An 8,460-nucleotide genomic window follows, 5' to 3' on the forward strand; every position below is an offset into this window, starting at 1 on the left:
GTAAATGCTTTTGAAAGTGCAGTGTGGTGCAGCTTGTAAAATCCTTGTCCACATTTTTGGTTTGTTGATGTTTTTTCTGTCTGCCAAAGTTGCATTTTGACATCCGGACTGGGGGACTTTATCATTTGAACGTGAAGCCAGCCTTAAACCCTCTGAGGCGTGTCTGTCTGCCGGCACGAATCTTGTGAAAGGTATTTTTTTTAACGGAGAGCAACTTTAAAAAGGTTTCCGCAGCCACCTCGCAGTCCGTGTTTGATTATAGGAGGAATGCGGCGGCGGCGAGCTCGCATTTGTCGTGCTAGAGTGGTTAAGGCGATGGGCTCGAAATGCGTTGGGGCTTCCCCGCGCAGAGTCGAAACCTGCCGATTCCGGCGTCTGCCGCACGTCGTCTTGTGCCTGTGCGGCAGAGGCGAAGTGCCGCTTCTCCTTTCCTGGTACTATAACAACGCGAAATCGCTTGGACCCGCTGCCGTGGAAATCAATTCTTCAGATAACCACACGTTTTGCGTTCGCTCCTCTGGTGCTCTACTTATGCCTTTGAAAACCTAATGAATAAAGCTGAAAGAACCGACACGATATGTAGGTGCTCGTAAAGCACGCAGTAAAGAACTGTTAACAGCAAGGGTTTCAGTGGGTTAACTGAGGAGAAGGCGTGATCGCTAATTGTTGACTTTTTATTTGGTGTTAGAAACACTCTTACTGTGCATGACGTGCAACAAATGTAGCCACAGAAATTGCATCACGCTTTCATGTATGCTATTGCAGACACCAACGTTGCCTAGACAGAAAACCGAAATAGCCGTGGGTTTGCTTGCTGGTCTGAAGGATCTCTCTTCGAATCTCTATCATTTGTCAATGGAAGTAAAAGGCGCTGCAATCTGATACGTTCAGAATCAAACCCGCAGCTGTTGTTCGACTTTTTTTTCTTGACTAATTACAACTGAGTGTCGCATGAGCAGTTACATAAACTTGTCTGGTATATTTGAACACAAATGCCGTTCTTCAGTTAAAACTAACAGTACATTGTCAGGGACATTCAGTTCTATACAAACAAGAGACAGACAAGAGAATATTTCTACCGTTCATGTGGACTACGTGTTGACTTACTGATCGGAATAATTGAAAGGTTCGGGCTCATAGCCGATGCAGTGCGTGCTAATTAGAACAGCAACGCTGAGCTCTCAGCACCGTACTGAGCCCAGGTGTTTTTCTAAAGCTGTCAGGTGCAGTTCATTTACATGAAGGAAATCTCTTACTGGGTACGATTACAATGCAGTAAGTAGCACAGACTACTTAGGGAGTAGCCCGATGCGTTTAAAAACGACCCGAGCCAGGCAGGAGTCGAACCTGCAATTTCCTGATCCGTAGTCAGACGTGTTATCCATTGCGCCACTGGCCCTGGTGTGACACTGTAGGACTGTAACCCAGTGAGATCAGCACTGCAACTAGTAAAATATTACCCCCGGTCCATTCTTTTCCAAAAGTGAGAAACACCTGTTTTCTACATTTTGTCTGTTTTAAAACCATATCTCTTTAAACCAAACCAAGAGTTTGTCTTTTGCACTGATATTCTGATTCATTTCGATTTCAAAGAAAAAAAAAAACATTATCTTCCATAGCATCATAAAATTGTCCATTCTTCCAGACTCTACTTCTCTCTTGTAGTAGTACAGCAGACCTTTCCAGGTGAGCAGATCACAGAGTCCGAAATATGCTTCCTCCATCAAGCAAAGTACCTGAACATGACTCTGTCTTCATAAAAGCGCCCCTGTAATAAAGAAATTAAATCCGAAATCAAGAGTTCAGTTGCCTACTGAAGTTCAAGAAGTCATCAATTTTAACCTAGCAACACATTAAAGGCTGCATCTATACAAGTACGATTCTAGAAATGCTCACCAGATTACGTTTTAAGAAGGAACTGCGCCTCAGGTTCCGCCGAGATCTTAACTTGGATGGCAGGATTCAGAGTCCGGAGTGCGGACTGATGTCGCACGGAGGGTCCACATACTGTGGATCCCTCAGTTTTCTTCCGCGTGTTTAAACCGCCAGCGTGTGACTCCCCTGTCCCCGTGACCTCATTGCTCTGCTCTCGCCTCTGTGCAGCTGAGCCCGACTCATGGTAAAGTGGAAAAAAATATGCCCTCAACGTGGGATTTACTCTGGATCGAGGATAGATGTCACCTTTTTATCGTTGAACAGGATGTATGTGATGTGGCGACTAGGTTCAATTTTGTATCCTTTTAAAAGATTAAGGACTGGGGTGAGCGTGATTTACCACCCTTTCAGCTAAGAACCCGACATGAGCACCGTTTAAGCTGCATAGACTCGGTCGTTTAACTCTTCTCCATTAGCAGGGTTAAGGTTAAAGAAAAAAAAACATTGCTGACTTCTTTTTTTTTTGCCAGCCGCTAGCGCTGATTAGCAATGTTTGTATTTCATGTTTTGCAAGTTGCATCCATTTTAAGAAAAACAAGTCGCGTTAAAGACAGGAAATGAATACTTGCATTTAATTAAGTCTAGCCGTAGGCGGTTGTCTGTAAGGACCAGTTCTGTTCAAGAAGACAGAACAAAGAAGGCACCACTGGAATTCGGACTCAGGATCTCCTGTTTAAGAGACAAGCGCTTTAACCAACTAAGCCACGGCGCCCCGGGAGTGTTGTCCTTTTGCAGCCACTTGGACACACCACTCAGACACATCTGCATTCGGTGTGTGCTCCGCCTGCTCGCTGAGCAAGTTGCCACCTTTACATACAATAGCAACATCGACACCAAGAGAAAGGATGACAAATGGCTTTTATCTGGAACTTTTCATGTCCAAGGAGCTCAATGTGCTTTCTGTGTACAACAGGGCCACTGAACTCCACACTGGCCACTGAAGCACAGCAGTGGCTTGCTGGCTTGACATCTCCCAAGGAAAATGTTGAAATCGCATGTGGAACAGGAAAAGGACCCTCGAGTACGAGGGAAAAAAAAGAAAAAGATCATTTGGAGCGCGCCAACCCATGTCTGGACAGACCGGTTCCATCGACGAGGTGGCCGAGTGGTTAAGGTGATGGACTGCTAATCCATTGTGCTCTGCACGCATGGGTTCAAATCCCATCCTTGTCGCTCTCTACGTTTGACGTTGGCCATCCTTTTGTTTGCTCCAGTACTAGAGCCTTACATTTTCTAGCGGTGGCTGAACATGGTATAGTAGGCTAACGTTGGTATCGAGCAGTGGCAGTAACAGTATTTACGTGCCGCTGCTGCCAAGTGGCTCTGGGTTGTGACCGCGTTTTCACTTACTTGCAGCACAAACGGAGAAAGCGATTTTTGACAGTCTCTCGAGAGACTGCGCTAGGTGTTTAGGGATAGACTTTGTCAGTTCCCAATGGGATGATGGCCTCTCAAATAGTTTGTGATTCCTCTAGACGTTTATACAGTAGAAGCCTGCTTCGTGGCTTAAATCCAAGCTAAGGAAACGAGTTTGAGGTCTGATGCAGAACTGCGAATTCAATGAAGGGGAACACTACAGTACATTGCACTGTATGTGTGAGGAAAGCTGCCCCCTTCTGTTCCTTGTCGACCGAACAGAGGACTGTAAAGGATACCGCCAAGAAACTTTAGAATGCTGGTTGTAATCCAGCTCCAAAGAAGCCCCTTTGGGTGTTATGTCATCAAAAAGTAAGAACAGAGAATCTCCCTTTGATCAAAAGTGCAACAGAACTGTTTTCCGTGGAGCAGGTTTCAGACCCGTAGACCTGTTTTATTTGTAGGGCAGGGCGCATTCCCAAACGCGAATCTCCTGTTTTAGAAATGCTTTGGGCGGCGTGAAGTGAAAATAAGAAGTGGGCTCCAGATGCACATGGAAGCAATCAAGTGTTTCATCCGAGCTGTTTCAACGACTCCTCAACAGCTTTCCTTTTACAGAGGCCCAACGATTAATGATGGGGGTGCACCCTTCAATGTGCCTTACGACTCTAGGGAGTGATTGAGACGATTCGTAGCGTGTGTTCATTTCCCTCTATTCCCCATGTTGCAGTGGTAAGATGACGTAAATTCCTGCTTCGGCACGTAAAGGCATTATAATCAAGTGCAGGAGCTGAGGGCTTTTGTTTTGTTTCGTTTTCTATGGCACTCGTAAGCACGCAAAACAAAGACAATTCCTGCATCTAACACGAATGTAAATGCTTTTGAAAGTGCAGTGTGGTGCAGCTTGTAAAATCCTTGTCCACATTTGTGGTTTGTTGATGTTTTTTCTGTCTGCCAAAGTTGCATTTTGACATCCGGACGGGGAGACTTTATCATTTGAACGTGAAGCCAGCCTTAAACCTTCTGAGGCGTGTCTGTCTGCCGGCATGTATCTTGTGAAAGGTTTTTTTTTTTTAACGGAGAGCGACTTTAAAAAAGTTTCCGCAGCCACCTCGCACTCCGTGTTAGATTATAGGAGGAATGCGGTGGCGGCGAGCTCGCTGTAGTCGTGGCCGAGTAGTTAAGGCGATAGACTTGAAATCCACTGGGGACTCCCCGCTTAGGTTCGAATCCTGCCGACTACGGCGTCTGCCGCACGTCACCTTGTGCCTGTGCGGCAAAGGCGAAGTGCCGCTTCTCCTTTCCTGGTACTATAAAAATGCTACATCGCTTGGTCCTGCTTCCATGGAAAGCAGTTCTTCAGGTAATTCTACTCTCTTACCAAAGCTGTTAGGTTCCTTTCCGTGGTGAGATGGGTTGTCATGCAACGCTGCCACATAGTGCCGACAGACAAGTGTGTTGCGGGAGAAGAGAAAAGTGTTTGAAGATTTAAGAGTGTCTTAGGTGGAGCCAAAATCAAGTGTCACAAATGCAAGTGGGAAGATTTCCAATGTTTAATATGGTCAAAATAAGCGGAAGTTACCAGCTGGTCCGGCACAGTCTGCCATGCTTTTGTCATATACTGTAAAGTGGTGTCGAACTGGGTGTCGAACTGGAGCCTCACCATTTGCATATGTGAGGCTCCAGTTATACATCGAGTGTCACATTAAATGACAAAAATGAAGAGAGTTAAAGCACCTGGAAAGGTTTTCTTACAACTTTTGAGCTGACACAGTTTTGGAAAATGTTTCCTTCACGCTGCACTGAACAACATAGGCAGCCAAGAGTCTCCAAAACAAAACAGAATGGACAGATAGGAGAAAATTCCCACTTGTCCTGAAGTTCCCAAAATCCAGCACTGAGCGTACACAAAGTGTCTAAGTAGCGTGGGAATGCTAACCCTAACCCTAGCTGGAGTTTGAGCAATCCGGCACTGAGCGTAAGAAGATGAGTCAAAGTAACGTCTAATCGGATTAGTTTCCTTAGAGCTGGTTCAGAGTTTGCTCAAGAGTTTACCTTTCACAGATGCGCAAAGAAGAATGTTGGGGGTGCACGCTTCAAGGTGCCTTACAGCTGTAGGGAGTGATTCGAGACGATTCGTGGCGTGTGCTCGTTCCCATATACCGTACGACCCGGGGTGCAGTGCTAGGATGACGTACTATACCGCTTGGGCACGTAACGGCGTTATATGCAAGTGCGGGACGTGAGGGTTTTCGTTTGTTCGTTTTGTTTTGCTCTGCTTTGCTTTGTTTTGCTTTCCATCGCGTTGGTAAGAGCGTAAATAAAAAGGCGATTCTTGCGTCTACCACTAACGTAAGAGCTATTTCAAGTGCGGCGTGGTGCGGCTTTTGAAATGCTTGTGGGCATTTCTCTGTTGTTGATTCTTTTTTTGTGTGTAACAAAGTGGCATTTTCATGTCCGGGGAGACTTTATCATTCTGACATGAAGCCACCCTTAAGTCCTCTGAGGCGTGTCTGTCTGCAAGGCTTGTATTTTGTAAATGTTTTTTTGAAACGGAGAACGACTTTGAAATAGGCTTCCGCCGGCGCCTCGCGATCCAGGTAAGATTGTAGCAAGAACGCAGCGGCGGTGGGGCTTGCTGTAGTCGTGGCCGAGTGGTTAAGGCGATGGACTAGAAATCCATTGGTGTCTCCCCGCGCAGGTTCGAATCCTGTCGACTACGTTGTCCACCTCCTGTCATTGTGTTCCGGCGCAAGCAAAGAAGCGCGCCTCTTTGCTGTTCCTGGTGGTTTTAAAACGCCAAATCGCTTGTACCCGCTGCCTTGGAATTAAATTCTTCAGCGTCTGCAAATGGCATTTTGCAGCTGGAAGCAGATGTCGACGCTTTTTGCAAAGAGCACCAAAAAAGCGTCTTTTTTGAAGGCCTGGGCACTGAGCATCGGTGGTTCAGTGGTAGAATTCTCGCCTGCCACGCGGGAGGCTCGGGTTCGATACCCGGCCAATGCAGTGGCTTTTGCAGCGAGCGGCTCCATCACTTGCATCCCCTTGCAACTCGCAACTGAAAACCCACTGAAGCTAAGCAGGTGTGAGCCAGTTCAGTACCCGGATAAGGGTGAGCTACAGGGAAAAACAAAGCTTCCAGCTGGAAGCGGTGTTAATGGTGCCGGCGGGGGGGCGCTCACCCTGTGGTCTGTGCAGGTCCCAATTCCCCAGTATAGTGACGGAGATTCTGTGTTGTAAAAAGGCGCTGTCTTTTGGATGAGATGTAAAACCGAGGGCACAGCGCTCTGTGGTCATTCAAAATGACCACCAAAACCTTTGACAAAAGCTCTTGGTAATTGATGGTCTTCAATAATGCTTCTCCTTTAGGTACATTTTAAATCAGCTGACAAATGCTGTGAAATGGGGGGGCACTTCAGGCCAGTGTAGGATTTGGGTTACAAGAACCATGAAACTGCACGAGAAAGCCTGTACACTGAATTACATGGCTTTCTATTCAAAGGAGGACAAAAGAAATTCCCTGAGTTCGATTTTTTGCAGCACAGAGAGGAGCTGTACATGTTTGTCTGAAATGATACATTTGGCACAACAAGACACAGAGAGAGGCACAGCTGGTATTCAGACCCAGGATCGCCTGCTTACTAGGCAGGCACTTTAAGCCACTAGGGAGCACCGCACTTTTACAGACACTTGGACACATCTGCGCTCGGTCTGCACTTAACATAATCTCTGAGCCCGTTGCCTCTTTCCCATTTAGTAGCAGAACTGACGCCAAGAGAAATGATGAGAAATGGCATTTATCTGGCACTTCTCATGTCCAAGGAGCTCAATGCCCTTGACACCTCCCCAAGGCGACAGAGCTGTGCATTCTTTGGCGACAACATTTTTTCTTTTGTTTTATTTCTATACTTATTGATAGAATAAAAACGATATGTCATGTACTGTAAGGGAAATGTCTCTTTTCATGGGGAAAGCTAGCACCAGCAAATGTTGTGTTTAGAAGAAGTGATTTAACATGACACGTGACCTAATTTACCGGAGCAAAAGCTCACCCAGCAAGCCCTGCTTTACTTCTACAGGAGAGAAGTACTGTAGAGTCTGCAAGATGTTCAGCTGGGTAGCTACGTCAGCATGCCTCGGCTGCAAAGGAACAAGTAATAGGTTTATTGCATGCTGAAAAGAGAAGAACGGAAACACAGCGTTTCGGCCGTGAGGTCTTCTCACACCTGAAGAAGCCTCACACCTGTAAAAGGCTCCATGGTTTTCTTTCTTCTCTTTTCAACATGGAATACACCTATTGTCTGCAAGATGTGACAATTTCACGGTGTTTTGGAAGAAAACCTTTTTTCTTTGAATTCAAAATCAATCAGAATTTCAGCACGACACACCAACACTTTTTCTGTTTTTAGATATGAATATTCAATACTTAAACGGGCGCAGTTAAGACATTAAATATATATACATATTGTATACAGTACAGTTTGCATACGGTAATTTGTTTATGTTACGCGATTAAAAAATAAATAAATAACACTGAAAGGTCCAGCACCAGCTGGATTCAAACACACAACCTGCTAGTTGGTAGTCATGCACCTAGACCAGTAGGCTACAAGACAGCTCGCATGAACAAGCAGCCGAAACAGCCCTACACAGCCCTGCCGCAGTACACGGATATAATCATACCATTATTAAATTCTTGAGATACGCGATTCCATATTATATTCCCTTTTAATCAAATTCTAAAAGTATGCTTGTTGACTCCGGTATCACGTTAGTTAAAGACTTCGAAGTTTACAATGTTTAGGGAGAAATGGAATACTGGTGTGTATTTTTTTCTTTAAAGTACCAAGACCAGCTATATACTGTATGTTTACGTTCCAAAATTAATATCGTTTATGGCCTTCACACGCGTTACAGTATGCTCCTATTCTTTTTATGCTCAGCTACTAAGATTTCCCTTTTAGTGGTAAAATTCAATATCTACAACGGGCACAGTAAAGACGTTTACAGTAAGTCTTTCTACGACAGACCAACGGACCACGAGTGCCCCTGTCGGTCAACCAATCACGCACCGCGGTACCCCGTGTCATCTTACCTGCGGTACGTGTCTGTACCGCTCACTTTGAATGGCTGCATTTGTAACAGTATTGTTGTTATTGTTTTTGTCCT

At 45.5% G+C, this 8,460-nt stretch overlaps 2 non-coding genes across 2 annotated transcripts; both read left to right on the top strand.

Annotated features, from left to right (window-relative positions):
* The first annotated feature begins 3,026 nt into the window (after nt 1–3,026).
* On the top strand, nt 3,027–3,108 carry trnas-gcu (transfer RNA serine (anticodon GCU)). Its single transcript has one exon. It is a non-coding gene; the product is annotated as a tRNA-Ser (tRNA).
* A 2,823-nt stretch (nt 3,109–5,931) lies between these two features.
* trnas-aga (transfer RNA serine (anticodon AGA)) lies at nt 5,932–6,013 on the top strand. Its single transcript has one exon. It is a non-coding gene; the product is annotated as a tRNA-Ser (tRNA).
* The last annotated feature ends 2,447 nt before the right edge of the window (nt 6,014–8,460 follow it).

Source organism: Lepisosteus platostomus, chromosome 22, assembly GCF_059453375.1.
Source record: "Lepisosteus platostomus isolate fLepPlt1 chromosome 22, fLepPlt1.hap1, whole genome shotgun sequence".
NCBI classification, from domain to species: domain Eukaryota; kingdom Metazoa; phylum Chordata; class Actinopteri; order Semionotiformes; family Lepisosteidae; genus Lepisosteus; species Lepisosteus platostomus.